At 42.1% G+C, this 6,180-nt stretch overlaps 1 non-coding gene across 1 annotated transcript; it reads right to left on the minus strand.

Annotated features, from left to right (window-relative positions):
• Positions 1 to 455: 455 nt before the first annotated feature.
• trnar-ucu (transfer RNA arginine (anticodon UCU)) lies at positions 456 to 546 on the minus strand. The gene is given in 2 exon segments: positions 456 to 491; positions 510 to 546. It is a non-coding gene; the product is annotated as a tRNA-Arg (tRNA).
• Positions 547 to 6,180: the final 5,634 nt, after the last annotated feature.

Here is a 6,180-nt window from a genome sequence, read left to right on the forward strand (position 1 = left end):
GGCAGCAGTGTGCCCCACCTACAAGATGCACTGTAGCAACACAGCAAGACTCCTTTGCCAGCACCTTCCAAACCCACGGCCACGACAGCCGAGAAGGGCAAGCGCAGCAGACACATCAAGATAACACCACCACGCTGCAGTGCACTGATATTTATTTATTGATTGTAGTTATTTATAAGTTGTTGCTGCGTGTGAGTTTTTAAATCTTGTTTATGTTCCAAAAGAAACGAAATATCTAATTGAAAATGATGTTACTCCTAACGCAACCAGCGAATGTTGTGTCACACTTTAAGAAAGCCACTGGGGTTTGCGTTTTCTTCTCGAGTCAGTGGTTTTCCTGGGAGCCGAGTAAACAGGAACAGCACGGAAAGGTGGCAGAGCAGAAAATGTCGGTGCCGAAACTGAATCACATCAAAGAAGAAGCAAACCGTTCGCTACTAATCTGATCCAAAATCCGTCTCTGGTGGGACTCGAACCCACAACCTTTGAATGGCTAACTTGTCCTTATTTAGAAGTCCAACGCACTATCCATTGCGCCACAGAGCCACGTGCCAACACATTAATTTACAGGTCCATATATGGATTCTTGACAATGTAGAAACTTCTGATAAGTTCACAAATCTCGTATTTAAAACGTCGGTAACAGTTAGGAGGAACTTCGCTGATTGCATGTCATGTTGGGACATCTTATGTCTGTTAAAACAACTGTGGAAATACAGACCTTTATCTCTTTTATACAGGAAATCTGTCCATCACGGAATGATCCTCCCGAGCTCTCCTCCTCATTCTCTTCAACAGCTTGGAGTGTAATCTCGCAGGCTTCATAGTTGGGCGACACATACTGCTCCATCTGTCACAGAGCGGATCAATTGCAGTAAAACGTCTACACAGAACACAACGCAAAGCGGGAAGTTGGAAATCCGAAGCAAAAACAGAAAATGTTGAAAATGCTCAGCAGGTGAGGCAACACTTATGATTAATGGAGATTTCTGTAAAACAAGATTTTGAAGCACAACACAGCTACACAGTTTAAAGTTTCCATTCATCCACAATGGATGCTCCATTCTATGATTTTGAACAATTCAAATTGATAATGTGCATTGTTATTTTTGTCGCCACAGCCTGAAAACTACTTCAGGCATTGATGTCACCCTTGGATTTTAAATTTGTAAATCCATTCTCTATCTTTTTAACGCGACTATTGACACATTATCCATCACCCGCTCAGTTCTTTTTCAATGAGAAGGAGAATTGAAGATATAATTAGATAACGTTCTTTGACTAAATTTGTACAGAAGCATAGAGGCGGGAATCACACACAGCGCTTCATTAAACTCAAACGCTAAACATTGAAATGAGACAGCTATTAATCAAGGGATGGTTCCATTTATTCATTTATTATTTATGCAGAATAGAAAGGTTGGTGCAATCTGGACAGTATAACCGAGCAGACTGAAACACAATGGGGACTGGACAGGATAAGCCGACCATGGGCAGTGCACAAAGAGAAGGTGCAACGTTAACTGAGTTATCGACGGAGCAATGAGTCGTTGCAGAGTGAAGGTACATAGGAACGTGGGAGTGCTAAATGTTTAATGATCACTGCACAAGTGGACGGTGAAATGCAGACTTCAGGCTGGATATTCAATGGGTTCTGTGAAGGGTGAATAGACGGTGGCATCTTGGCATGGTGAAGGTGCCAAGGGACGAGGAACACTAAAGGCACACACTTTATTTTATCTCACCTCTCCTCGATCTTCGGACCAAAATATAACACTTCACACTTTCTTACCTTAATTAAATTGCATCTGTCACGTGTCTGTCCATTCCAGCAGCAGGTCTGTATCTTCTTGAAGATTATCAATATCCTTCTCACTAAAGTTCATAATATTTTCAAGTTTCGCACCACTGGCAAATTTTGAGTTTAAAACTTGTACACCCAGATATAGTCATGATGTGGAGATGCCGGCGTTGGACTGGGGTAAACACAGTGGAAAAGAGCAGATTTCCACTCCATCTGACGAAGCAGCAGCGCTCCGAAAGCTAATGGCATTTACTACCAAATAAACCTGTTGGACTTTAACCTGGTGTTGTTAAAACTCTTACCCAGGTATTTGTCAGTGATATATATGAAGAAAAGTAGATTTCTCTCTATATACCATCCCCAATGAGAAATAGGTAAAACTTTGTGTAATATATGCTTTAATAGGTTTGTACCAATAATTACATTGTTGCATAATGAAATTCTAACTCTGCTAAACAACAATGATTCAAAATGCCACTTGGTTCAAAAGAAAATACATACCGGTACAAATACCTTCACTGAAACAGCATAGCCTTGCTGATTTACCGGTATTTAAATGATGAACACAGAGGAAAGCAGTGTACTTGTAGATTTCGAATTGATATGGCAAACAAATTTAGTATTTCGAAATTCCTCCGTCCTAGTTCAATATAATGTGTACAATTCTTGTCTGTTCTGTCTCTCTCTGATGTCTAAAGTTCAGTCTGCCACAGTATGCTGACCTCTACTGGCCGCAATACAGAACTGCAGTTGTGCGGGAAAATAATCACATCACTGTCGCTGTTGCATGGACAGATCAAACAAGAATTAATGATTGGATGTCAGCATTAAATCCCAATAGAAAATTCAATATTCATGTACTTTCCCATCTAGTCAGTATAACTTGCAATTTGTCATTACCTGGAGCAGCTGAGTCGACTGGCGCAGATGTACTGAAGGTAAATCTACGTCATGAGCCGATGGAGAATGAATTTCAGAGATAAGCAGATGATGTTACATTGAAGATTTTGAGTAGAGGATCGTGTGGAATCATGTGCTAATTAGAACAAAAGGCCCGGTTTCAATTATGTACCTTCCAGATAGAATGTGTACAGATTTGCAAAGTCTCTCAGATAGATTTATCATGAATATCACACACATACGTCGCGCCAGAGACAGAGCGATACAGAATGAGTCCAACACTCATACATCTAGAATCTTAGAATGGATACAACAAAGAGAGGGAGACCATTCGGCCCTTTGTCTGTGTGCTGGTCTGTACAAGAACAACTCAGCGCATCCCTTTCCCAGTCCTTTTCTCATATCCCTGCAAATACATTGACTTCAGGTGCTGAACCCATTCCTCTTTGAGAGCTCTGATTTGATGCTGCCTCTGCCACACTCTCAGGGAGTGCATTCCAGGTCCTAAACACTCAGCGCATTAAAATCCATCCTGATCTTCTCTGGCAATGGGAGCAATATTTTTTCATCTATTCTTATTAGACTGCACCCACAAACCCACCACCTCTACAATCTCGAAGAATAGCGGCAGCAGATACATGGCAGCCACAGCGCTGCAAGCTCCCCGCAAGCCACTCACCGACCTGACATGGAAATACTCCTTCACTGTCTCAGTTGCAAATCCTGAAAGACTGTTAGGCTAACAGCACTGTGGCTGGACCGACATCCCAGCGACTGCAGCAGTTCAGGAAAGCAGCAAACCATCACCTTCTTAAGGTCAGTTCGGGATTGGCAATGAATGCTGGCCTCGTCAGTGATGCCCACCTCTCGAAATGAATAAAACAAATAAAAATTCGCAACTGCAACCGGAGACGGACAGATACAGAACAAATCTGACTCACATGCATGTGTTGGATACAATATGAAACCCCAGTCACATTCACTAACAGAGGGTAAAAGACAGTCGAATTATGGCGATCGTTATCCAGTTGCAGTTTAACCAGAGTTTCTCAAGAACAGGGAACATCGAAGCACAACATGCAACATTTTAACCTAATATGGAACATGATGAGACCAGATAATTAACTTTCTGCCGAACAGAAAACATTTTCACGGAGAATATTTTGACACAACAAGGAACACGTTTACAGTGCAGGGCATTTATTCACAGAACATTTAATAAATAATACACAAGATGGATCGTATTTTCACAGCCGGAAAGACATTTACAGCATCAGGGAAGCATTTTACACAACAGCAGAAAACATCTCTCAACAACAGGCAGACCACAGTGACACAAAAGGAAATATATTTGCAAACTTGCACTTCCAACAGAAAATTCCTTTCAATATCAGTGATCGATTCTGCAATTCCGTGTCTTGCCGGTTTCCTCGCACCTTTGCCTGTCGTTACACATGTCCAGACAATCTCTTTAACTGCTCTTGATTGTTTTTTTCTGTCTGCTGTATTCTCAGTGTGATGCAGTGGCTGAGCTTCCTGACAGCGGTGCTCGTGTTAAACGATACAGGGGCGAAAATCTGCCTGGCTGCAATTGATAGGCAGCAGAAATGATGCGTTCCGTAGCAGAGTGGCGCAGCGGATGCGTGCTTGGTCCATAACCGAGAGGTCGGTGGATCGAAACCATCCTCTACTACTCCCAATAGCACTGGAAATGAAACAACTTGGCAGCAACCATGAAGCATTTTGTGACTTTACGTCGAGTATCGAGACGAGCATTTTTCTCGGATTCTCTTTTCCCCGAAAAACCTCGATCTGCAGTAAACCTCTTTTATGTGCAACCAGAGTTTTAAACAAGAACCGGGAACATCTTAACACAATATGCAACAATTTACTGACAGAACCATCTTCACAGAGAGTCTTCTCACACAATAGGGAACACGTTTGCAGAGCAGCAGACATATTAACAGAACACTTACACAGCCGAAAACACATTTACAACAACTGGGAAGCATTTTGCACAACAGTAGAAAACAACTGTCCACATCAATTGAGACAGTTACATGGGTAAGATGGTCTGGAGGGATATGGGGCAAACACGGGCAATTGGGAATAGCTCGGTGGCAAAACACTGGGCGGCATGGACAAATTGGGCCGATGAGCCTGTTTCCATGCTGGAAACCTCTATACTACAGAGCACAGCAGGAAGTATATTAATAAACTGTGAAACACTTTGCACAACAACAGTGAACATCTTTGAACAGCAGAGAGCACCGTTACTCAGCAGGAAATATATAATTAGAAACACATTTACACGAGAAAACTCCTTTATAACATCAGTGATCATTTCCGTATCTTGCCGGTTTCCCGGCACATTTCTCTGTCGTAACACGCGTACAAACAGTCTATTTTGCTGCTTCTGTGTGTATATTTCTCTGTCCATTGTATTCTTGGTGTTGTGCAGTGGAAATGTGTGGCCAGACTGAGCCTCCTGACACTGGTGCTGGTGTTAAACAACAATGTCGAAGACAATATCTGATTGGCTACATTGATAGGCAGCAGGTGGGGCTGAATTTACTGGACCAGAGTGGTGCAGCGGAAGTGTGCTGGGCCCATAACGCAGAAGTAGCTGGATTGAAATCATTCTCTGCTATTTCCTATTAACAATGGTCACCAAACCAGTTGACTACAATTCTGCAACATTTACCTGGAATATGCGGACATTTGCATTGGTTCCTCTTTTCTGTTATAAGCCTCAAACTGCAGTTGATCACCTTGATATGCACAAAAGCTGCAGATACTGTGAATATGCACCAGGATGTGTTAGTGACCGAGGTAATGGTGCACGGGGCACAATTTCAGAATTTGTAGCTAATGTGAAACGTGGAAACATTGTGACCTGTGAGGAGGATGGTGTAAAAGTTCAAAAAGTGCGGGGACAAGTAACAGATGAAGTTCAAAGCTGAGAATTGTGAAGTGATTCATTCTGGTAGGAAGATTACAGAGAGACAATGAAAAGTAAAAGGAAAACAGTTCCAAAATATCTAATCCATTTCATTCGTGAGGTTTCTCAGACCAACAACTCCAAATGAGGTGCAACAGTACAACTCTAAAACAACAACAAATTACTGCGGATGCTGTCATCTGAAACCAAAAGAGAAAATGGTGGAAAATCTCTGCAATCTCTGCAGGTCTGGCAGTATCTGTAGGGAGTGAAATGAACTAATATCTCGAGTCCAGATGACCCGCTGACAAAGTGTCATCTGGACTGGTTTACTGCTGGCTGCTAACTTCCTTAAAGTCAATAATAATCCATTCAAAATATCAGCATATGTGTTTTACAATCATAAGGGAAAATGTGCAGGGTTACAGGGAGAAGCTGGAAGTCTTTATTGTACTGAACATCGAAAGGCAGCCTGTTGAGGGGACATCCCCTCAATACAGATTTCATTTCTGTGTCTTCCTGACCGCCTTTTCGT

The sequence above is a fragment of the Mustelus asterias genome, unplaced genomic scaffold, assembly GCF_964213995.1.
Source record: "Mustelus asterias unplaced genomic scaffold, sMusAst1.hap1.1 HAP1_SCAFFOLD_152, whole genome shotgun sequence".
Lineage (NCBI taxonomy): Eukaryota > Metazoa > Chordata > Chondrichthyes > Carcharhiniformes > Triakidae > Mustelus > Mustelus asterias.